The 25,799-nt window shown below is 45.6% G+C and overlaps 1 protein-coding gene across 18 annotated transcripts in view; it reads left to right on the forward strand.

Annotated features, from left to right (window-relative positions):
• Positions 1 to 25,799, forward strand: part of Rere (arginine-glutamic acid dipeptide repeats) — a 329,621-nt gene that overhangs the window by 280,827 nt on the left and 22,995 nt on the right.

The following is a 25,799-nucleotide window of genomic DNA, read 5'->3' on the forward strand; positions in this document are numbered from 1 at the left end:
GTTAGCTGGGGGGAAGGGATCGCTAAGAGTTAACATCTAATTTTAAATCCAGTGGCTGGAATGGGAAGTGGCATTTTATCGCTAGTTTGGATTTGGTAGTTGTCAAAAGTCATAGACCAAGCCAAAGGATAGAATTGAGAGGTTTATGGAATTCTGCTGGGATTTCCCCTCCACTTATTTAAATTAATGTTGCTGTGCTCTAGAGAAAATTCTTTTAAATCTTTACTGTCCCAGCTTTAAATATTTGCACTTTGTAGTGGAAAGGGTTTTTATTAGTTGTTTAATGGGAGCTTTAAAAAATTCCTTTGCTGTTTCAAAAGCTGAGGGTCAAGTGCTGACGGTTGCTTTTGATGAACTTGTGGGAGGGTGTACTGAGCAGACTTCTTTGGTAGGTGATGCTGTAAGGGTACAAGCTCAGTTACCTGTAATTGCCTGCCTCCAGGAAGGCGGGAGTGGACCACCCACCTCACCCTGCTGGTGGCTTCCAGCCTGACCCAGTGACCAGTAGTACCTCGGACCTGGGGCAGGGGGTATGATTGATATTTAATCCGAGAGAGGGTGAATGAAGAATATCCATTACAAAAGTGATGGTAGGGTTTTGTTAATCTGCCATTTTGCTCTGTGTGGTGGTTACTGATTTCCTGATAACTGATATGCCTTTGAGTACCCAGATTTCGGATATTAGAATCTGTTGTGGAAACACTCTCTTCCTTCCTCTCTCCAGAACAGGTTCTGGAGAGACTTGGTGTGGAGAGCAGAGCAGCAGTGATGTAGAAACTCTCCTTAAGTTTTCAGAGACTCTTTTTTCTAAGTTTGTTGCATACATTAAAAAATGAAAGTGACTTGACTCAAATGTAGCAGTCTTCTTTGGGCTGAATGGAAAAGTCAGTGAGGTGTGTCCTAAAGTTGATAACCCATCCTTAACCTAGCAGCTCAGATCTTTTTGTTACAGGTGCTGGGATTGAGCCTTAGCAGTCGCCTCAGCCCTCCAGCCCTGCCAAACTCTGTCCTTTATCTGCCGAAAGTTGTAAGGCATAAAGGTCTGACAGAAGAAACCTCGACAGCATTTTATCTGGATGCTTTGAAAGAAAGGCAGCAAGGAAGACAAAAGAAAAGTCATACAATTGAGCATTAAACCAAATTCATACAGAGGTGGGGCTTGGATGCTGGGAATCAGCCCAGGGTCTCATGCTTGCTAGGCAGCTGGAGACACAACAGTTTTAGTCAACAGAATAGCAGAAGACAGACCTGACTGACCTTTAACCTAGATCAGTGTTACTTACCTAGTTTCCTAATTAGAAATTCAGTTCCTTATCCCACCTGTTCTCGGCTGCCCACATCATGGTCTAATTGAGTTAACGATGCCTTTTCCTGCTGTGAGCAGCCCTGTAAGAGGTTTCTGCCCATCATTCCAGGAAGGCTTCCCCTCCCTTGCCGTGGCTGGGCCGTATTTCATGTGGGCACTGTCACTGGAATACAGGAAGCAGAGTGGTCCGCAGCCCTGGGTGACCTCTGCACACTTCTGCTGAGTGTCCTTAGTTCCAACTCCTTCTGACTGCTTGGGAGGAGTTGGTCATTGGGTGAGTCTGCTAAGTGTTCTAATCAGCTAGGGGAGCCCCTGTCCTGTGTTTTCCTTAGCTGTCACCTTGGCTAGGCTAATCATTACAGAGCACTGAGACAGGAGGTGAAGGTCATTTCTCTTGCAGAAGATGAGCACCTTTGCAGTACCAGTGCTCCAGAACTTCCTTGATTAAAAAATCGTATGGTTATGAAACTTTATAGAAAATTCTTATAATCTAGATACTTTGCCACATTTTCTTCTGTTGAATTATTAGCTTTTTTTTTTTTTTTTTTTTTTTTTTTTGCTATTCCTAGAAGACTTGAAACATCAGAAAGGCATTACCATTGAAGCCTGTCTGATTGGGTTATGGAGGGTCAGTAGACCTGTGTTTATTGCTGGCCTGGCCAGTTACTATAGCACCCGATCTCTCTGAAGGTTTTTTCTGCTTCAGCTTGGTGCTGTGGGAAGTTCAAATCACATTTTGACAGGTTAAAGTTGGGTGTCAGCCTGGGAGACCCTGGGGAGATGGTGCATAGCTTAAGAATGTGTGCTGCCCCTGCAGAGGAGCAGAGTCGCTGGACAGCACCCACACCAGGCATCTAAGCCCCTTGCCACTGTAGCTCAGGAGTCCAGCACTCTCTTCAGACCTCTGAACACATATGGCATACAGCCATATAAATTAAATAAATAAATCAAGATTTTTAAAAACTTTATTGTATGTATATGACTGTCTTGCCTGGGGAGATCAGAAGAGAGGGTGTTTGTGAGTCCTCTAGAACCAGAATTACAGTTGCAGATGGTTGTGAGCTACAATGTGGTTGCTAGAAATTGGCCCTGGGTCCTCTGGAAAAACAGTAAGCGATCTAAACTGCTGAGCCATCTCTCTAGCCTCAAAATCAGTATTTTTAAAGATTGTTTTATATGTATGAGTGTTTTGCATGAATGTATGTCTGTGCACCATATGGATGTCTGATACAGAAGAGAGCATTTGCTCTCCTGGAACTAGAATTACATACAGTTATGAACCACCATGTAGGTACTGGGAACCAAACCATGTTCTCTGCAAAAGCAGCAAGTGCTCTTAATCTCCAAGCCACTTCTTGAGCCCCATAAATGTTTTACACACACACACACACACACACACACACACACACACACAGAGAGAGGGGGGGGGTATGTAGAGGGAGGGTTTTTGTCTGGTTGGTTGGTTGGTTTTTTTGTTGTTGTTGTTTTACTGGTGCAGGATGTTGTTCTGTTTGAGATAGATTTTTCTGTGTAACTCTGGCTGTCCTGGAACTCACTCTGTAGACCAGAATACCCTCAAACTAACCGAGATCCTCCTGCCTCTGCCTAGTGTGCCACCACTGCCTAGCTAATAAAGATAATTAAAAAAAGAAAAACCTTTAAAGAAAAAAAGAGAGGGCTCTAGAGTACTGTTAACTGTTGGTACACTGGACTACTGTTGTCTCTGCCACTCATGCTGTGGGCTTCAGGCAGGTTATTGGGTCCTTTTGCTTTTTCATTCCTGTGAGACCATGTGATAACTCTAAGCTCTTAAACATGTGGGACCATTTTCAAAAGGTAATATCTGTAAAGAATATATAAAATGATTTCTCTTCCCAACCTATTACCTTCTGTTGGGAACAAGTCTTTGTGTGCACATGTGCTTGCTTGCTAAGGATCAAACCCTGGACTCGACAAGCTAGAAAAGCGTTTTACTGCTGAGCCCAGCCCTGCACACGGTGGCTCTACTCTGGGACCGTTTTCCTCGGTCACCTGCCCTTTCTCTTGAGTTACTCAGGGAAGGTGGAAGAGAGGGAGGACCTGCAGGAGTTCCTGGGTGGAAGCAGATCTCCAAGCTTTTGGAGGACACTGCAGGAATTGCAATCCTCCTGTTCCCTGCAGGCCTTGGCCTCTGAAGGAAGCGCCTGTGTGGGTGAACATCAGCTTTCTGAGCACTGGCTTCTGGCGTTTGTTATCAGGCACGAGGCCTGGCTCTCCTCCGAGTGCTGCTGCCCACTGAAGTGGGAATAGAGGCTGTGACTAAGGAAGTCAACTGTTTATAGTTGAGTGGGTATTAGGACAAGTCAGATCTTTTTAGAATTACAGCTGTGCACATACCCAGTTCTTCCTTCCTCTTTCCCCATTTGCCTCTCTTTATCACATGTATAAAATGTATGATTGGTGGATAAGCTAGGATTGAGCAGTGTCTCAGAGTGACTGAGGCTGCCCACTGCAGAGCTCTCAACAGTTTACACTGGGGTCTGGGTGTAGCGCATCTGTGTAAACACTGCCAAGTGTCCTGCACTCCTGAGAAGGCAGGGCTAGCCCCTCTGCCCCACACAGGGTCTCCCTCCCAGACGTTCTGTAATTTGTTGTCCTCCAGGCCAGGTCTCTCGGAGATTCCAAGTGCTGTTGCTCTGCTATTGGGTAGATGAGTCACATGGGCCTGGCCTTGGATGTTAGAAATAAATAGGCCTGACAGACTCAGATCCTACAGCACAGATAGATCCCAAGATAATTTTCCCATATACATTGCCATTTCTTATAAAATCTCAGGATGATTACACTCAAAATATAAGGATGGTCTCTCTTCGCTCTGCAAACACGGGTGCGTTATTTGGACAGAAGAGTGGTTCCTGGGAGATTGCCCTCTGAGGGTTTGTGTGTAGCTCTGCCTGCTGTTGGCAGCAGTGGCTTGTGGGCAGGAGCACCACCCTCCTAGACGTGGGATAGTGAGTGACTCCGCTCAGATGCAGCGCAGATTATCGAGTAGACAGTTCGGTTTCCTAACGAGGCATCCTGTAGAGAGGGGAGGCAGGGAGGCACTGGTCTTGGATGTCTTGGATCCCCTCCTCAGTTTTAGTTTCTAACAACTACTTCAGGAAAGATTAAACTCTTGTTACTTGTAAGTGCAGGTAGAAGTGTCCAAATATTACCATCAGAGCACACGCTCATTCCGGTCTCAGTGAGAGACATTCTGCATCACGGGTGAAGGTGGCAAAGAAGGGACAGTTGTAGCATAGGACCATTAGGGATGAGTGTGCACAGAAGGTTGTATGATTTAGTGCAGGGGCACCTGGGCCAAAATTAAAGCTCACAGGCTTTGGGTTGCCCAGAGAAGGGACAGCTAGATTTTATTAACTTTGTGTGATGGGATGGGAAGTTTTGGATGGAAGTTTTAAATTTTAACATGCTTAGATAGCATGAAAATCGGTCATGTTTCTGGGGGCAAGTGAATCCCATCCCATGACCGAGTGGCGTGTGTCAGCATGTCGTCCCAGATGGAAGAATGAGTCATCTAAGCTCTGTTAGCATTAAGAGATCAAGATGACTCCAGTGTCAGCAGGAGGCTTTGTTTAGTTTCAGATTATAACCTTAGGTAAACAATTATAACGCCTAATCTTACATAAGAGAGCACGGGATGGGCTTCCAGATTGGGTTGATACTCTGAGGACAGGCAGCTGTGGGGCAGCTACAGAGCAACACTTGAGAAGCTTCTCTGCTTTTCCCGTGTCCCCCAGTGCAGATACTGAACATTGCCAGCTGCTCACAGCAAAGTGGACAACGAAGGCTCTCAGCTCCCTGTCTCTGCCTGGTGAACCAAGATGGCTAGTTTGTTGTTAAAATAGAGGTTTAAGTGAAATCGTAGTTCTTCAGTAAAGTTTAGGAACTGCTTACACAGCCTCAAAATCCTAACCCTCCAAAGTATATTCATCCTTTTCTAACATTTATTTATGCGAATGTTTTGTCTGCATGCATGTCTGTGTGCCATGTGTATGCAGTGCTGGTGGAGGTCAGAAGGCGGAGTCAGAGCCTCTGGGGACTGGAGTTACTTAGAGTTGTGAGCCACCTTGTGGTGCTGAAAATTAAACCCACGTCTTCTAGAAGAGCAGCCAGTGCTTTTGGGGGGGCGGGGGTTGAGATAAGGTTTCTGTGTAATACTGGATATCCTGGAACTTTCTCTGTGGACAAGGCTTGAATCTGAATAGCAGTTGGTTGTGAGCAGCCTTTTGAGTTTGGGTCCCTTGGAAGATCAGCCAATGCTGTAACCACCACGCCATCTCTTTGAGGAATCATAGAATTTCTTTTGTTTTTCTTTGTTTTTAAAATAGATAGATTTATTTATTTATTTATTTATTTATTTATTTATTTATTTATTTAATGTATGTGAGTACACTGTCTTCAGACACACCAGAAGGGGGCATCCGATCCCATTACAGACGGTTGTGAGCCACCATGTGGTTGCTGGGAATTGAACTCAGGACCTCCGGAAGAGCAGTCAGTGCTCTTAACCACTGAGCCATCTCTCCAGCCCAATAGAGTTTCTTAATATATAACTTTCCCCCCTCCAACTCTCACTTCATTTTCTTTTCTTAGAAATACAGTTGTGGGTCTGGGAAGATGGCTGGTGGTCAGAAGCACTTGGTGCTCTTCTAGAGAACCTAATTTCCTTTCTTAGCACCCAGGTGGGTTGGTTCACAACCACCTGTAACTCTGACTCAAGGGTCTGACTTCTTAAGGTCTCTGAAGGCGCTCTCAAGCACACAAGTAAAATTAAATATGGAAAGAGAAAGAAGCATAGTTGTAACACCTTATTTTATATTTTAAAAATCTTATTCACTAGGTGTTGATGGGTTAATCCCAGCACTTAAGAGGCAGGTGTCTGACTCAAAGACTAAAAAACAAACAAATATACAGAAGCCTTCAAATATCGCTTTCTTTACTGGCATAGCCAGCCAGCCTGGGAAGCAATGTGAGTGGATTTGAGGCATTAGTTAGCAGGCAAAATGGAGAGCCATAAGACCTGACCACTGTTTTCTGCACAGCTTAGCTCTAGGTGCTGTCTGAAGTCTCCCAGCCTAGGCTTGGCATCTAGGCAGCAAGGATGCTGGCTGCTGTGGTGCTGCCTCACTGTGGCGGCTCCCAGGCGAATGCTGTCTACCTCAGTGTAGCCAGGGCCTGTCTGCTATTTGACTATTTTGTTTTTGTTTAGTTGAGTCAGGTTTTTTTATAGCCAGGCTGGCCTTGAACCTAGAGATTGTCTTGCTGCTGGACTCCTGGGATTGCAGGTGTAGGGCACCATGCCAAGAGGCACTGTTTTAGCTGCAGTAATCTAAGAGGGTGTGACTGTTTCCCTTATGTGAATTCAGCAGGTGTGTGGTTTTTGTGGAGGAAACTTGGTGTCAGTGTTGGAAAGAAGGCAGTTTTTAAAGCTGAAGTCTTGGCCCTTTGCTCTTTTTAACGTGTGTCCTATGCCTGTTCGTGAACTTATCCTACACATGCAAACTGACAACTGACCAGAGAGCTCTGTCTTTATGCAGTGCATTCTTTGTAGAAACTGTGTTTATAATGGACTTTAAAAATAAAAGATTTATTTATTTAATGTATAGAGCACACAGTACCTGTCTACAGACACACCAGAAGAGAGCACCAGATCCCAGATGGTTGCTGGGAATTGAACTCAGAACCTCTGAAAGAGCAATCAGTGCTCTTAACCACTGAGCCAATCTCCAGCTCTTACCCTACCCTACCCTACCCTCCTCTCCTCTTCCCCTCCCTTCCCTTTCCCCTCCCTCCTTCCCTCCCTCCCTTCCTTCCTTCCCTTTCTTTCGAGACAGGATTTTTCTTGTGTAGTCCTACTGTTTGTAGACTGGCTTTGAACTCACAGAAATCCATCTTCCTTTTCCTTCAAGGGCCATGATTAAAGGCTCACTACCACCACTGGCTGGTTTATTTTTCACTCTGTGTGTGTGTGTGTGTGTGTGTGTGTGTGTGTGTGTGTGTGTATAGTCACCATGCATACAAGCCAGGGTGCACACATGGCAGTCAGAGAACAACTTTTTTTTTTTTAAAGATTTATTTATTATTATATACGAGTACACTGTAGCTGTCTTCAGACACACCAGAAGAGGGCATCGGATCTCTTTACAGATGGTTGTGAACCACCATGTGGTTGCTGGGAATTGAACTCAGGACCTCTGGAAGAGTAGTCATCGCTCTTAACCACTGAGCCATCTCTCCAGCCCAGAGAACAACTTTTATCTGTCCCCAAACCCTATCTTGTTTTTAAGACAAGGTCTCTTGTGTGAGAGCCAGGCTAGCAAGCCTGTGAACTTCCTAGGAATCTGCTGTACATGGTTTAGGGGATGTCTGTCTATCTGCCTTTTATTGAGATAGGATTTATCTATCTATCCATATGTCTGTTTGATTGGTTGATTGGTTGGTTGGTTGGTTGGTTGGTTTTTTCGGGACAGATTCCTCAGTGTAACCAGTGTTACCAGCCCTGGACATGCTCTATTGACCAGGCTGGCCTGGAACTCACAGAGATCCACCTGCTTCTGCTTCCCCAGTGCTACGACTGAAGGTGTGCGCCCTCACCTGGCTAGGTTAGGAGGTTTTTTTTTTTTTTTTCCGGAGCTGGGGACCGAACCCAGGGCCTTGCGCTTCCTAGGCAAGCGCTCTACCACTGAGCTAAATCCCCAACCCCCGGTTAGGAGGTTTTTAACCAAGCTCCTGGTACTTGCATGGTTGTTACTTCAACCACTTAGCCATCTTCCCAGATCCTGCTTAAATGTCTGCTTGTGGTAGTTGTTTTATTCTGTCAGTGCTAAATACAGAACCCAGGTCCTCGCAGGGAACTAGACATGGACTTAACCACTGAGCAACACTCCTCCCTGGAATGTTAAGTTTTTAGTTAAAGTTTCACTACTCTGACCTTTTCCTTTGTTTTGGTTTGTGTTTTTCTCTTTGACTTTGGAAATGTATGTCTTGAGTCCATCTGAATTGTGGGATTATAATTTCTGAGGATTGGCCTTTGAGATGTATGTATTAGTACGGCTGGCAAAGTTTGGAGTTCAAGGGAGCTTTTGGTCTGTGCTTTGTGAGTGGAGGAGAGAGCGAGCCTACCTGATTCATGGAGCTCCTTGCTGAGCTGTCTTGAAAACACCCACCTGCTGACTTACTCGAACCACAAGGCTTCTGGAGCCTTCCATACTGTCTTCACAATCAACTTATCTGTCCCCGCAGAATTGTATCCTTTAATTTTATTTTTATTTTAAATGAAAAATCTAGATAAACGCCAGTCTTAAGACTTATTCTTCTTACGGATTTCCACTGTTCGCACATAAGTATTTATATGCACTGCGCCTGTATCAGCATGAGGGTCTGGTCCGAAGCTCTCGGAAGGAAGTACATGTTTAGCTGCTGTTTTTTTTTTTTCCCCCCCAGAGCTGGGGACTGAACCCAGAGCCTTGTGCTTGCTAGGCAAGTGCTCTACCACTGAGCTAAATCCCTAACCCCTTTAGCTGCTGTTTTTAAGACTTGAAAACCTAGACATCAACACCATCCACATTGTAGAGTAGGCAAAGAACCTTTAACTTATGTGCCCCAGCGTAAGACTAGTGCCTGGGCTCACTGTACCATAGAGGGCCTTCCTATTTCAGTGTTTGCACAGAAGCGGCTGTGTGCTAGATTAGGATTGAAAACCATGCTTTGTTTTTCTCAGTGAGTTTATTATGCTGATCAGCTGCCGACTGAGCCGATAGCCTAGTCCTGCTTACCATACAAGCGCCTGAGCAAGGGCACACTCTCCGTGGAGGTGTGTGGGGTTCTAAGCCTCCTGGCTGTCGTTGGGTTTCTTCTCTTCATCTGTTAGTGAGTCACCATCACATGCTACTTTATTATCTTGCAAACGGTCTCTGGAATTTTTTATCCTCTGTTTGCAGTGTGAATGGAAAACCACTGAGGTTCTGAACAACGTTCAAATGAAGACTTTCTTCAGGGACACTTTAGTTACGTAGTTCTGGCTATTGCAGTTGACTCTTTGTTCCATATGTTGTAAGGTTGCATTGGGAGTGGGTGTGTTAAGAATGGTGACTTTTGCATGTTTGAGTATTTGAGAGGCCTAAGATAGACACATATCCAGTTGCCTTGGTATGTTGTTGATGGTTCCCAATATCAGGATTTGGTTCTTTTTGGGAAGCATGCTAGTGAGGTGCTTTGAGCAGGTCAATATTCTGGCCTTAAGTTAACAGAGGGGCTTCTATCTATCTGCCAGAGAGCTGAAGACGACCCAGACTCAGGGAAGCCGCACAGCTCCCGGCCACCTCCTGTGCTCCTTCTCTGGGTTTTGAACTTGGTGGGACTAACCTAAGAAATGGGAGGGAGGTCCTCGCCCATGTCTCCACTTGTATGTGGCTCACGAGAAAGACAAGAGACTTCTTTCTGATTAGTGGGAAACTATTTTAGGGCAGGATGACGAGGAGAGAGTCCCCTGGTCCTCTCTGTCAGCCTACCTACCCCTGATCAGCACGGGGCTTCTTAACTTTTTGGGGGCCCCCAAAACAATGCTCTTCTGGCTTTTTGTTCACCTGCTTTCTTCCACAGTTTATTCCAGCACATGTAACCTTTAAACCAAAAGTGTATTGCTTATAACAAGAGCAAATCTCTTCTCTGCTTTTATTTTGAAAAGTCCTTCCTGTTGTTAGTGTGAGGGTGTTCGTGCTAAAAGCCTGTTCCAAGTAGGCATTTGTGCATCCCAGAGGAACTTTTGATTTATTTCCTTAACTCTGCCCTCCTTTCTCTGTGGTTCAGAAACCTTTAATGATCTGTGAAACTTGGAGACTTCAGTGCAGAACAGTAGTGGTTTTAAGGACCCCTCCCACCATATAAAAGGCCTGCCAGGTTCCACATGCTGGGTTTTGACTCCCTGAAAAGCTAGCCTCTCATAGATATTTGGTTGTGTGGCAGGGCATCCTGGGTTGGGGCTTTGATAGGGCTTTTGTGAAACATTTTTTTCCTCCTTTTCTCCCTCCCTTTGAAAAATTGTAATGAAAATTCCGGGCTCGTGGCCAGGCTGTGGGATGCGATACAGTAGAAATGTCTCCGGTGCCCTTTGTTACTGCTGGGCTTTGATTAAGTTTGTTTCCAGTAAGTTTAACCCTGCTCCCCTTGCCCCGCCTGCTCCTCATGGCTGAGGAGGCTGACTGAGCCAAGGTTAAGCATGGTGTTGTGCAAGCTGCTGAGGCCTCGTGGACTCCTTGTGCCTGGCAGAGGAAGCAAGGAGAAGCATGTCTTCGCAACGTGATGTTTTCCTCATCCGCCAGCCTTGTGCTTTTGAGTGCAGGAGGGGATGGACTGTGTGGAAGCTCTGTCGGTTCCCTCTGTTGCCTTTGCTCAGGTGTTCCAGGAAACCGCCGTACAACACGCTCTTTCTGATTCTTTTTAAAGTTGTGGCACACTCTGGCTGTTTGGCCTAGGCTGGCCTCTAACTCTTATTTTCCTGCTTCATTCGTGCTAGGATTATTGGTATAGCCCTCCATGTGAGGCTGTCCAGCTTGTCTTGAGATTCTGTTAAGTTTAAAATCATGCTGTCTAACCTCTGGGACTCTGCCTGGTGCAGGGAGGAGGCTCCCAGAACAGCAGTGAGCAAACAACGGTCTCCTTTGATCTTCTGTGGCTCTCCATTTCAAAAGAAAGAGGTGGTTGAAGCTTTAGAATGTTTTTTTTTTTTAAATATTGCTTTGACCTCATACTTATAGCTCTTTTCATCCTAGCAACAGAGAACCCTTCAGACAGCATTTTCCCATTCCTCCCAACTCACTGGCGGATGAGGCTAAGATGCAGGATACTCGATGTGAGCGCTGGGACATCCAAGTCTGCATCTGGCGAGTCTTAGGGGGCCCTGCACCATGCAGCCTCAGTGCTTGGTGCTTACTGCTTCTCAGGCAGTGTTTACTTTTCATAGAACAAAAATGAGATTTTACTCCTGAAATTCCTGACTTATAGTAGGATTCTTTGGCCAGCACACAGGCATGCAGTCTCGTGTGTCTGTCGGTGTAATCTGTTTGTGTCAGAGTGATCTGGAAACCCCAGAGGGCATTGATAAAAATGTGCTTGATTCCTGTTGTAGTCTCAGTCTCTCTCTTGTTTTATTTAAGATTTATCTATTTATTTAATGTATATGAATATTACTGTTGCTGTCTTCATGCACACCAGAAGAGGGCATCGGATCCCATTACAGATGGTTGTGAGCCACCGTGTGGTTGCTGGGAATTGAACTCAGGACCTCTGGAAGAGCAGCCAGTGCTCTTAACCACTGAGCCATCTCTCCAGCTCCCTGGGTCTCCTCTCTTGGTGAAATGGTAACCCCACTTCCTTCCAGACTAGCCTGTCAGAACTGAGTTGTATGAAGACAGAATTCTGTAATGGCGAGTGCTGCCCAAGTCTATGAAAGATCCAAGTCACCAACAGGAATTGGCCACAGGAGGAGGCTGTGCCAAATAGGGTGTCCTCAGTTTCCCCAGAGTGACGGGACCTGCAGCCCACACTCTGTGGTGCCGGCTGATTGCCGCTGCATGCATTAGCTGCCTGCTCTGGCCAGAGCGTGTTTGGACGATAGAGAGTTTGGGGTGGAGGTTTGGGATGTTGTTGTTCTGTTTGGTTTTTTCTAAGACGGTTTCTCTGTACAGTCCTGACTGTCCTAGAACTCACTCAGAGATGTGCCTGCCTCTGCCTCTTGAGTGCTGGGATTAAGTCCATGCACTGGGCTTTTGTTTTTTGTTTTTGTTTTTTTTTAAACAGATTTATTTATTTTTATTTATATGAGTACACTGCAGCTGTCTTCAGACACACCAGAAAAGGACATCAGATCCCATTACAGATGGTGTGAGCCACCATGTGGTTGCTGGGAATTGAACCCAGGACCTCTGGAAGAGCAGTCAGTGCTCTTAACCACTGAGCCATTTCTCCAGCCCCAGGGCTTTTGTTTTTAAATTTGTGGTTCTGATGGGGCTTTGGAAAATATGTGAGGCTAGTTCTTCTCACCACTTCTCCCAAAAACCTGTGCGTCTGATTATTGCCTGAAATGAAATGTTCTTCTCCAATATATAGTCAGGACCTCTTAGTTTTTTAAAGACTAGTTGAACAAGTGGAGTGGAAATGTCAACTGCTCTAGCTTGCAACCATTTCTTGGTTTTCACACATGTACAAACGTCTTTGTAGATGTAATAGAATGATGTAAAATGTCCGTCTAAGCCCTGTGTAATTCTGCTCTCAACTGTTTAGATTCCTTCTACTTGCTTGGGGCTATGGGAGAGAAAGGCTTTTCACCCAGACCATTCCTGAGAATACTTCCCTCCATGTTCTCTCAGTCATTCATTCACTCAGTCACTGTGTGTGAGCACGCCTGTGCGTGTGCAAGTCAGAAAATACCTTTATATTGCTGAGCCGTCTCAATGGCCTTTTTCTTTAGATTAATTCATTTATGTATGTAAAAGAGTGAGTGTGCGTGTGTGCGCATGTGTGCACACGGGTCTGCCTGCCTGAGTGTATGCACACGGGTTACCTGGACCAGCACCTGCATGTTGTGGTAAATGTTAAAAAGTGGCTGAACCTTTTATCCTGTGGGTAGCACCAGCACTTATAGGCCACATGGCACTGTGTGGTATCTTTATCTCAGCACCTTCACCCTGCTCCCAAGTACTCTCAGACCCAGGCGGTCCAGCAGGCCGTTCCAGTGTGGCACCTTGCCACACTGGTCCCTAGAGTTCGTTCCAGCACTGGAGGGCCATATGGAGCCAACCATAATTTATCTCTAATTAGTATCTCTCCCGGCTGCTCTCTAGTAACCACGAACTCTCTGGTTCCAGCTACCCGGTAAAATCCTGATGGATTTTAGAAGTCCAGCATGGGGCTGACCTATCACAGCTCCCTGTCGTGGACTCTAACCACAGTCCCAACTTCCATGGGGAAATCAGGACTCAATAAACTGTAATTTATCAATAAGATTGATATGTTAAATTCTCAGTCCACAGTACATCTAAACTGTAAGCTCACAACCAAATGATAAGGATGTAAACCGTCTGCCTAGATAAGATAGATTTACTATGAATCCATCCCTTAAGAAATGTACATAACTACCTAGGGCCATTCCAGACCTCCAGGATCTGGGTCGTCCTCCCATTTCCATCTTGATTCTCCTCTCCTTCCCCTTCTCTCCCACCTTACAAAAGCTTTGCCCCACCTTACTTTTTACTGTCCAGTCACGGGCCCTGACCTAATTTGTGCCAGCCCTCACTTACATATAGACATCCACCTATACCTGCACATATAGAAGCCAGCAGGGAGGGTTCGGTGTGCTCTGTCCCTCTTCTGTTCTCTTGAGGCAAGGTCTCTCCCTGAACGTGGAGCTCTCATTTTCTCAGGTAGTCTAGAAGCCAGAAAACTCCAGTGATAGTCGTGTCTCCCCTCGCCTCGGAGTTAGGGTTACATGTGTTCATTAAGTGCCCACCTTGGTTGCTAGGATCTGAACTCTGTCCTCGTGGCCATGCAGCAAGTGTTTTAACCACCTGTGAAGGAGCGTGTGGGGTGAGAGTCTGTGTTTGGGAGTGTTTTATTGTTTATCTGTGGGGTTGTTTGCTTGTCACAGGGTCTCTGTAGCTGATTCTGGTTCAGACTTGCTGTGTGGTCAAAGCTGGCCTTTCCTATTAGCTCCTTGTCTTGCTTTGACAAAATATCTGATAAAAGCACCCCCACTCCCTCCCAAGACAGGGTCTCTCTGTATAGCCAGCTGTCCTGGTACTTCCTCTGTAAACCAGGCTGGTCTAGAACTCAGAAATGTCTTCCTGCCTCTGTTCCCCGAGTGCTGGAATCAAAAGCATGCGCTGCCACCACCTGGCTGCAGTAGAAGCAGCTTTAAGGCAGGAAGTGTTTATTTTGATTCATAACTCAAGAATATAAAATTTCTTCCTTCCTTTTTCTTTCTTTCTTAAAGATGTGTGTGTGTGTGTGTATGTATGTATGTATGTATGTATGTATGTATGTATGTATTATATATGAGGACACTGTAGCTGTCTTCAGACATACCAGAAGGGGTCAGCAGACACATCAGATGGTTGTGAGCCACCATGTGGTTGCTGGGATTTGAACTCAGGACCTCTGGAAGAGCAGTCAGTGCTCTTAACTGCTGAGCCATCTTGCCAGCCCATGGGTTATAGAATTTCATAGCAGTGAAGTTATAATGGAAGAGCATGAGGCAGATACTGTCAGGAAGCAGAGAAGTGAATTCTGGTGACCACATTCCAAGGCATGTTGCACCCACAGGAAAGTGAGTCTTCCACCTTGGTTAATCTAGGCATAGGCATACTCAGAGACTTAATTCCTAGGTGATTGTTGCTCTGTTGACTGACAGCCAGTATAAACCACCACAGTCCTGACCTCCTGATCATCCTGCCTCTGCTTCCCCAGTGTTGATGTCACAGACATTCACCTTAACCCTAATCCCTAACCCTAAGCTCAAATGCAGTTTGCTGCGTTTCATACTCTGTGCAGAGCTTACTTGTCATTCTTAGTAGTGATAACTTGTGGTTCTAGGAGTAGTGGGGCATTCATTCCCTTAATCTGAAACCCGTAACTGCCCAAAACACTAATATCATAGTTATGGGAAAAGCTGCTCCTTGAAGATGAGGATTCAAATAAGGATGGTCAATCTCATTGCACCCCAATTTCTACATAACTAGGTGAAAAGTGTGTGTGTGAGATAACACAGAGAACAGAAAGAAAGACAGACTTCAGACTGTAATTTGTTTAACTATATAGAAAACCCAGAGACTGTAAACGGAACTGTGGAGACATGGGGAAATTGCTGTGGTTGAAATAGTGAGAACCCACAAGGGCCAGTAGAATGTAACAGAGATTTAAACCGTTGTCTAAGGCGGCAATAGGAAGGATGAGATCCTTGAAGTGGGTGTGATAAGTGGTATATGAGGCCTTTGCTTAAAAACAGTAACAAAACCTATTAAACAAAGGCATTTCTAAGGATGAGGGAACCAGGGAAGATACCGTCTCAGCACCCAGGAGACCATGGCAGGGGTGGAGGCGATATGGGCTGCACGATAGCGAGGTGTTATTTAAAAACATCCACCACCAAAATCCCGGATGGATAAGCAACATGGTGGTTGGCGGTGCTTCTAGATAAATTCAACATGACTTCAATTTAAATTTTTTTCATTAAACAGAATTGGCTTCACACTTATAATGCTGTTTAGACTGCCCTGTTTGGGGATTATAGGCACGAACCACCACTGAACAGACAAACGTTTTATTGTTTTGTGGGGCCAGAGAGCAAACTCGGTCTGTGTTCCCGCTGCCATCTAAAGCTTTGACACCTGGTGTGTTGTTTCCACCATGACGTTGCTGAGCACAGCACATGTGACCAGGAGCTTTATTGTGGCAGAGTTTTTTGCGTAGCTGTTGAAAAAAAGAGAGTTCAAAGTTGAATTTCCAGCTTAGTTTCCCTGCTTACTATTTAAACCCACAAAGTACAGGTCCACGAGGACTCTCTTACTATGGTCAATGGAAGATCAGATTCTCTAGACTCTGGGTGTAGGTCGTCAGTGAACTTGCACAATAAACATACTCAAGGCTCTCCACTCCATCTCCAACCCAATTCACATTATTTGTAATGACTTGTGCACACGTGTGTAGGTGCCCACACATGTAGAAGATGATGTGTAATAGAGGGCACAGGACCCTCAGTCTGGAGTTAAAAGAGGCTGTGAGCCACCTGACCTGGGTACAGGGAGCCAAACTCTGTTTCTCTGCAGAGTGCTACGTACTCTTAGCCAACGAGTCATCTCTGCAGCCCTCAATCACTCATTTTAAAACTGTGTACAGTGTTGCTCAATTTTCTTCTCTTTCTCTTCCTCTTATTTTGGCCTCAGCCATGTAAGTGCTGTGATGTGCAGACATGGCTTATCTGGCTGGTTCATTCATTTGTATGTGTTGAGACAGGGTCTCACTGTACAGGAACCTAGGTTGGGCTGAAACTCACAGAAACAACCTTGGCTCAGCTCATTTATAACAGAGCGTTCTGTTAAACTCCCCCGATAATGTGTTAAGTTGCAGTGTATCTGAGGTGGATTTGTGTGGCTCTACATGGGATTTAGTTACAGCAGTCTGCACTTGAGTTAGAAGTAGATACTGGGGTTATAGGATGTCAAGAGATGCAGCTGTAAGTTGAGCTTCCCATGTCGTTGTCTTTCCGTCATGCTTCTTCCTTTGTGTTCTCAGATGTCCTTCATGCAGACTCAAGGGTCGATGGTAGGCTGCCTTTAGTTTGGGGTGGAAAAATGGACCTTGACTTCCTATTATTGCCTGTGTAAAATGGTTCCTCAAGAAGTTCATGTATGTTTCCAACTATTGAAGACCTCATCTGTGGAGTATTTCAAGGCAGGCACTTCAGATGGCTCCAGACGCGTGTTCGTGGTTAAGAGCAACTAGACGTGTGTCTTTGGAGAAATGGCTCAGGGGTTGGGGGCCTCTCTTCATTTTCTCATTCTTTTCATTCTCTGGCTGCTTTGGAGTGAGCAACTCGGGGCTGCCCTCACTATCATGACTTACCACAGACCCACACCAGGCCCAGAGAACATGAACAGAAGCCTTGGAAACGAGGTAGGATACATTTTTTTTTCTTTCTGAATTGTTTCAAGTATTTTGTCACTGCAGTGAAAAGCGCTCTCTCTCTCTCCTCCCTCCTCTCCCTTTCTCCTTTCCCTCCCTACACACACACACACACACACACACACCCCTTTTTTATCTTTCTTTTCTTGAGATACTTTTAACTTCAGTCTCTAAAACATTAAAACCTCTTTCTTCCTCTACTCAGCACAGTTAGCACAGAAAGACTTCTATCATCTCACTGAGAATTTCACTCTGTAGTAGCAAGCTAATCAATCCACTAATCAATCCACTCAGACACTACAGACAGCACCGAGGCAGGTTACAGGCTAAACTCTGAGGTGTGTGCCACCTCTACCCCCCTTTCAGACCCAATACTCTGCATACAAATTGAGTTTGATTAATTTCCTAGGATGACTGACAAACACTACTCCACATTTACTTGATATATTTAACAAGCTATTTTACAGGACTCAAGCAGCAGGTGAATGGTATGTAGGAACCATCTGGAGGGGTCCTGAGGACATGAATTTCTGTCCTCAAGAAGTTGATGTATACCACCCTCTTGTGTGTGTACCAATCACCTATGGAGAAGTGCCCCATTGATGAGTTCTTCTCTTTTTATTGATTGTGTGTGTGTGTGTGTGTGTGTGTGTGTGTGTGTGTGTGTGTGTGGTTTTCCTTGCATGTGTGTCTGTGCACTGCAAGTGGAAACCGGAAGAGGACATTGGCTCTCCTGAACTACCATATCAGTTCTAGGAACCAAATCCAGGTCCTTTGGAGATCAGAGCAGCCAGTGCTCTTAAAGATCTTCGTGGGGCTACCCAGAAGCTCCCTGAACCTCTGTCCCTTGGGGAGATTGGGGTAATTTTTTTCTTTTTCTTTTTTTTTTTCCTTTGGAGCTGGGGACCGAACCCAGGGCCTTGTGCTTGGTAAGCAAGCACTCTACCACTGAGCTAAATCTCCAACCCCGGGGTAAATGTTTAGATAGATGTTTACTGGGGTTTAATGGAGGGAGATCATGCATTATATGGTCATTGGTGAGCAAGTTAACCTTCAACCTTCAGGCCTTTCTTTCTGAAGTTTGGAGAAGGGACTAAAACCTCAGTTCTTTAACTCCATTTTCTAATCCTACCTTGATCTTTCTGGCAGCCTGTTCCATCCTGTCAACCCTAGACTTTGGGAGTCATTGGCATAGAAAAGAATGCACCCCTTTGAGGCTCCTTCTCTGACAGGAAAAGGACAATGACCAAATGTGCCTGGGAACCTAAGATCATTTAACTTTCTCTGCAGCACCTGCTTCTTGATGTACTGGAGCTGAGAGCTCGTGTGCTATCTATCTTGTGTGGTTTGCCTGGTGCGAATGATGGACATACCACTTTGCCTGTGCCTGCCTTTGTTGCTTGAAAGGGCTCAGTTACTCCTGTGGACATACGTGTTACTCGGGAGTAGAGTTCATTTTGTGAATGGAGTTAATTAAGACATAACAGTTTGATGAATGAGTTTCTGTCAAGTGTGCTGGGTAAAGGAGATGGAAGGTGGTTACTGTGTGTGGGTAGAATAGAAGATATGGAAGGTGCTGCCAGAGCCTGGGTTCTGTCTAGAAGCTGGTGGGAAGAAGTCTGTTTATCCCAGTCTCGAGCTCAGGGAGTGCCAAGGGCTTCTGTGAGACACTCTAGTGTTAAAGTGAGACAGTAGGTGGGAAATCTCCACTGGGGCTTCTCCAGTGGCCATCTCCTTTTCCTCTTAAAGCCACCTGGGACTTGACCTCCTAGGGCAAGCATCTGCATTTACATGCACTTCTCTGTAAATTGCTTTGCACAGAGGAGAGGGTAGGGTGTGATAGAAGATTCCATGAAAAAAGGGTGAGCCAGCAGGGCCTCATCACACAAGCATTTGGAGGGTAAGGCAGGCAGAAAGCAGGTTCAAGGCCCATTTGGGATGCAGAGTGAGTTCTAGACCAGCCTGAGCAGAAGGCTGTCTCAAAGTAAAACCTTTTAAATGGACTGGGGTTCAGCTCAGTGAGAACACTTGTTTCAATTCCTAGTAGTAACATACACATTCCCCACCCCACCCCCTCAAATTTTTTCAGTTAACTGCAAAATTGGGGGAAATATTCAGAGGAAGCAAAACTTTGGCTCAATCTTATATTCCAGTTCATATCCTTTAAAATAGCCAACTGCATAAGTCCGTGGGATGTTTTATGTTCTTTTGCTACTGTAAAAGTGGTCCCTGCCTTCACTGACATGTGGGCTTCGGATCCCAGACCACACAGGTCACACTGGTGAGTCTTCCTCAGCTCAGTGGGAGCTTTGGTTTGGGAACTTGGGGAATCCAGGGCTGATGCAGGCAGATACGGTGCCATGGTGGGAGGTGTCAGGAGCCCTGTCTGAGTCTTTCTGGTCCCTCCTAGGAGTTCCCCGCCACACATGCCTCGTACACAGTACAGGGTTTTAGTATGTCAGGAACTTTGTTTCTGAGATGGGTCTCGCCTATGTTGTAGGGTATGGTTTTGAAATCCTGGGTTAAGCAATCCTCCTGCCTTAGCCCCTAAGGAGCAGGGCCAGTAGGTGCCTGCCATTGTGCCTGCCTTTCCAGATGACTTTTGGAGAGATGTTTCCAGATGTTGTTTGGAGGAGTGTTTGTTTGCTTGTTTTAATGTTATAGTGTTTTCCCTGCATATATGTCTGCACCCTTTGTGTGTCCAAGGCCAGAAGAGGGCATTGTGCCCTTAGAACTGGAGCTGTAACAGACAGTAGTGGACTGCCATGTAGGCACTGTGAGTTGATCCCAAGCCTTCAGTAAGTATAACTAGGGCCCACCCAACTCCACCCCCAAGCCATCTCCAGCTTGGTTTTACTGTACACAGTTTAGAATGCTGTCATATGTGAAGTGTAAACCTGGCTGTGACCCTGAGCTGGCACATCATGTTCCTCATTGCCTTGCTCTTCTGTGAGCCGTCCGCGTGGCTCGCAGTGCTGTTCATGAGTAGCTGAAGCTCGCTGGAGACATCTCATCCACGTTGTCATTTTCCAGACAGACGCCCAGTTGATGAACCATTTTCATTGTAGCCTTGTAGCAGCTGCGTGTTTGCCTGTCCCGACCTTAAATGCTGGTGTGGCTCTAGCACAGAAGTCTCCATTGTAGACAGATCCTTACCATTGTCAGTGGCCATACATTTAGGGATATAATTAAAGCTACTACGAGCAACAGTGGAGGTAAAGGCATGTGGTTTGTTGATAGGGAAAGTCAACTGTTACGCCCTGGGCTAATTATTAGATAGTTAAGCATGATGGCTGGGACCCAGGAGTTAGGAAAAGGGTTTTGTGGATCTTGTTAGGTGTGGTTAGTATGGGTGAGCGCTAGGTAAAAATAAGAGTTTTGTTTTTGTTTTTGTTTTTGTTTTTTGTTTTAATGTTCTGCCTACATATATGTCTGTGCCTTATGCATCCAGTGTCCATGTAGGCCAGAAGACAGCATCAGATCTCCTAAGTAGAAGATTGTGAGATGCTAAGTGGTGTGGATGCTGGGACCTGAACTTAGGTTATCTGGAAGAAAAGCCAATGCTAAACCATCTCTTTGATCCTTAAAAAGATAATTTTAAAAAATAATCTGGGGAGGCTAGAAGTTGCAGGGTCCGAGGTTAGAGAAGTAGGGAGAACCACTTTCCAGAAAGGAGCTTGTCTGCAGGTAGAGTATGTGCTGAGCATGGGAGAGCCTACACCAGCTGCAGCACACACAGAGAAGCGTGAAATGGAAGGGAGTCAGGACCTGTGCTGGAATTGAGACAGCCCTAAAGTCAGCCTCTTAGCCCTGACCTCTGTCCCCTGCACCAAACCACTCTAACTGTGGTCAAGGAAACCAGGAATAACTGGTGGTTTTTCTGTTGCAGTTTTGGGGGTTTTATATCTTACAAACAAATCTAAGACAGTATGTCCTCTTTAAGTGGTTTTAGGTTGTTTATTTAAAAGGTGGATTAGTACATCCCTTCTACCCTTTGGTTTTGTGAATATTTACTAAGCAGCCACAGTGTGACATAATCTAGAGTGCAGTAGCAGTGGCTGTGACTGCCCTCACTGCCTCACAAACAGAAAACTAGAGGCAGCAGCGGATGTGGGAGTTTGTCTTTCCTTTATGTTTTGTTTATTTTGTTTTTCTTTTTGTTTGTTTGTTTGTTTGTTTGTTTTTATAAAGGCATCTCTAGTTACAGATGTTAGGTGTGTGACAGAAACAATGTGACTGAGTGTGTGAAGCCAGGCCCTACTGCACACGGTAAACCACTGGGCAGTTCAGGAGATTGTAACAGAACCTCATTTAATTAAGAAGAGCATATTTGAAAATTGCTGCTAAATCTAACTGGGAATAAGGAAGGATAGAATCAGGGGAGAGTTTCCCCTCCCAGGAACTGAGAACTGAAATTAAGAGATAGCAGAGACTATGGTTATAAAGGGTGTGGCAGAGGTGGGCGGGACTCCTTCCGGTGGCCTTCAGACTCCTAAGAGCAGAAGCATTCTCTAAGGGCCACTGCATTTCTAGTCTTCGTTATCTATCCAGCAGGTGTGCAGAACTAGGCAGCAGCCATTCCTGCTTAAAAACTCTCGGACTCTTAAACCTTCTTCTAAAGCTGTGGTTTGGCCTTTGAGGTTTTGAGACAGGGCCTCACCCAGCTCAGGCTCTGCTCACATCACTGTGTAACCTTGAACTCCAGATTTTATTGTCTCCACCTACCTGGGGCTGGGCTGTCAGGCATGTGCCTGGCATGACAGGCCTCTGGGAATTTCAAACGGAGAAAATGTAAGGGACACATTCTGGAAACTGTAATAGGCTGGATTATAAGGCTCTAGAGCAATGGTTCTCAGCCTTCCTAGCACTGTGACGCTTTAACAGTTCTCATGTTGTGCTGACACCACCACCACCATAAAATTATTTTTGTTTCTACTTCCTAATTGTAATTTTGCTATTGTTATGTATCATAATGTAAGCGTCTGTGTTTTATGATGGTCTTATGGTGACCCCTGTGAAAGGGTCATTCGACCTCCAAAGGGGTCTCGACTCACAGGCTGAGAACTGCAGCTCAAGAGTGCCCACATTACCACTGTGTGTGTGCGCGCGCGCGCGTGTGTGTGTGTGTGTGTGTGTGTGTGTAACTTTGAAAATAGTTACAATGTTATGAAATGAAACAACAGGATGTTGGGATAGTTCTGCGGTCTGCACTGAAGTGTGGCCGTGCTCTGGAGACTCCATAGTAGCCAGCTGTAGAGTGGTAGCTGTGTTTCTTGTTGTTTTTGTTCTTAATCCTACTAATATTCTGTTAAATGTACATGTGTTTCTTTTTTCTTATTTTATTTTTCTTGGTTGTGTGTTGCCTAGAGTCAAGCCTAGCACTTGCTTGACTAAGTTCTGTGCCACTGTACTGGTTCCATAAAATATGGACTCCTCAGTTCTTCTGCTCATCAGAATGGAAGCGGGGTAGGCGGGGCAGCAGTGAGGCTGCTGGTGTGCACGAGCCTGCTAGTTCTAGTGCGAAGCTGGCCTAGGCAGGAGCTGGGTAGTTAGACCGTGGCCTTCCCAGGCACCATCACTAACCCTGATTCTTTTTTAAAACAAGTCTCACTTTGTAGCCCTAGCTGTCCTAGAACTAGCTATGTAGATGGGGATGGCCTAAATAACCGTGACTCTTTGGCTGTATGCTGCACCTGTGGTCTGAGGGAAGGACAACAGACGAAGGAAGCGGTGTGCTTTTCAAGTTCACACTTTCCAGGTGAACTTAGTTCTGAATTTCTGGTCCTTTTCTTTGTTAGGGGTTTTGATTTGTTTTGACTTTTGAGATAATGTATAGTCCTGACTGTCAACCACACCCATAAAGGAAGGAATTAATGTTGAACCTGGCTGGCTTGGAGAGCCTCAGGGAGAGTAGAGAACTGTCAGAGGGTGCTCAGTACAGGAGAGTTAGAAGAGCAGGAAAAGGGCATGGCCTGGGAAGCCCTGTGCTCTGTTACTGGGTCCTAGAAGGGGATTCTGGCCCTGGGTAGTTTTTAATCTTGTTGAATGTGGGTTAATGGGTAAATCAAAAGCTGTCCTTTGCAACAAAGGGTGCTGGGGTGTGTTGAGTCTTGCGTGTCCTTACTGACTGAGACTCCCGGCCTAGTCGCATTAGCATTAGATGTGCAGAGTGCTGATGTTCATCCTGTGTATGCAGAACGGAGCTAGTTGTGTCCTGTTCATCGCAGAACTGTCTGAGGCTGTGTAGTAGAGTCCTGTGATTCAGCTATACAGCTCAAGTTGAGAAGGGCTGGACAATAATGAGTAGTTTTTCTTCTACTGTCCCCAGTGGCATACCACCACAGACACATGCATGGGCACACACACCATTTGATCAGTCTAGTGCCTCAGATGGGAAGGCAGCCTCTTCATCTCTGTGGAGGCAGCTGTGAATAGTACCCAGTCCTATGGATGCAGTGTGGGTGCAGAGGTGAATCTGACATCACTGTGGGCTCCCTGGTGGGTGGTGGAGGCATTAACACTGCCAGGAGCAGTACTACTGTGGGTGCTTCTGGTCACAGCACCGCCTGAGTCCTCGTTTCCATTGGTTTTCGAAGCTTGTTGCATGGTCAGTCCACAGCCTGGTGCAGGCTCTGCAAGATGTGATTGATGCTCAGTCTTGGTCTTGAGGTTCAGGTCTGTCGTTACTCATCCCGTGGGCGGGCAGGAGTGGCTCAGTGGTTACGTGTACCAGCTGCCCTTCTCGGTTACACAGGTTTGATAGCGAGGACCTTGTGGCAGCTCACAACCTCCTGTACCTCCAGGTCCAGGAGAGCGGGCACACAGTGATGTGCAGGCATTTGAGCAGGCACAGCGCCACAAGCATTAAACATTTAGGGGTGGGAAGACAGGTCCAGAAAATACAGTAGTAAGATTAGGGAACACGGGCTGGAGACAAGACTCCGAGGTTAGGAGCACTGACTGCTCTTCCAGAGGACCTGAGTTCAATTCCCAGCAACCACATGGTGGCTCACAGCCATCTGTAATGGGATCTGATGCCCTCTTCTGGCCTGTCTGAAAACAGTTACAGTGTACTCACATTCATAAAAAAATAAAAATAAGTCTTAACCAAAAAATAAATAAATAAATAAATAAATAAATAAATAAATAAATAAATAAGGAATACTTTCTTCAGGTAAATGGACTTAAGGCCAAATTGTCATTAGACCTGGGTTCTGTTTAGGGCTGATGTTTTTGTTTTTGTTTTGGTTTGGTTTGGTTTTTTTATTTTTTGTTTTTGTTTTTTTTTCCGGAGCTGGGGACGGAATCCAGGGCCTTGTGCTTGCTAGGCAAGCGCTCTACCACTGAGCTAAATTCCCAACCCCTGTTTTTGTTTTTCTATTGTTGTTTGGTTTTGTTTTCGTTTTGTTTTCGTTTTGAGACAAGGTCTCTTGTAGCCAGCAGTTAGTGAGGATGTCCTTGAACTCCTGATCCTGCTGTCTGCCTCCTGGAGGTAAAGGGATTGTTTGTAAGCACGCAGCACCGCAGCACCGCACCTGGTTTCTGGCCCTGGTTTCACTCACTTGGTTTAAGACAGCTCAAGCCCAGGCTTGTGTAGTTTCTCAAGAGCATCTGGCACAGTGACTTCCCACTACAGGTCTTTGCCTGTACATGACCACCTCCCTCCCTCCACACTGAAGGCCCTTGGGGTAAAGAACCGGTTTCATTGCTTAGAGTAGCCCTGACAGAAGATAAGTAGCCCTGCACAGATAATCAGAGCCCCGTGGAAGCTCAGCAAACTTCAGTTCTGAATCTCACAGTGATTTTCCCATCTACTTATCTACATTTACTTACCTACTACTTCAGCTTTGAAAAACTTTGCTAAAATACTCCAAAGTTCTGATTTCCAAAACTTAATATGGCATGTCTGCGAGCAACCATTGGACACTTTACCTTTGCTCAGGGTACCTGTGTGGTATTCCTGTCTCTGGACTCACACTAGTGAGTGTTTGCTGCCCACCTTGTTTAATATTTAAAGTTATGTGTACCTGTGCACGCCTGTGTCAGTTTATGAGTGCCTGAGGAAGGACTTTGGGTCCCCTAGAATTGAAGTTATAGCTCATCTGGTAACTGGGAACCAAACCCAGGTCCTTTGGAAGACTAGTAAGCATTCTTCAACCCATGAAAAATTTCCAGTCCTGTGAGCATCTTCTCAAGTCAGGCATCTGCTGTTAATTCTTGGGATCCTGAATCTAGAGTCTACCAACATCCTTTGTGTTTGAGTTCAGTAAGAAAAAAGAAAGAATCAGGCATTCATTTTATTTCTGCTAGATTTCTTGACTTGAACCACCAAAGGTCCTACCAAGAGAATGACCTTCATCAGAAGAGGCTAACAGAAACTCTCCCTAGGGATCAGGAAAGGCTGTAGGCTTGGCTAGCAGCAACCAGGAGGATGCATTCCTGGAGCCTGGGGGCCAGAAGGCAGGATATGTGGAGAAAGCCGTCAGTTGTTTTTTGTGAAGGAACCATTCTAAAAGCCAGATGTAGTGGATGTGGAGGGTCCAAAGTCATAGCAGATGTCAGAGTAGCATCTGCTGTTGGGACTAGTGCCCTGAAAGGGGGCCGGCTGTCAGGAAGTGCTACTCTTCTTGACTTTGTTTTAAAGGGGGGTCTATGTCCTTTACTGCAGAGTGTCAGTTGAGACAGGTCTGGAAAGACCTGTCAGTCAGAGGAGTCTGTCAGTAACTAGAAACTCTAGTTTTAAAGGTCTTAAGTTAAATGTTGGTGGACTTTTTTC

The sequence above is a fragment of the Rattus norvegicus genome, chromosome 5, assembly GCF_021556685.1.
Source record: "Rattus norvegicus strain SHRSP/BbbUtx chromosome 5, alternate assembly SHRSP_T2T, whole genome shotgun sequence".
Taxonomy (NCBI): domain Eukaryota; kingdom Metazoa; phylum Chordata; class Mammalia; order Rodentia; family Muridae; genus Rattus; species Rattus norvegicus.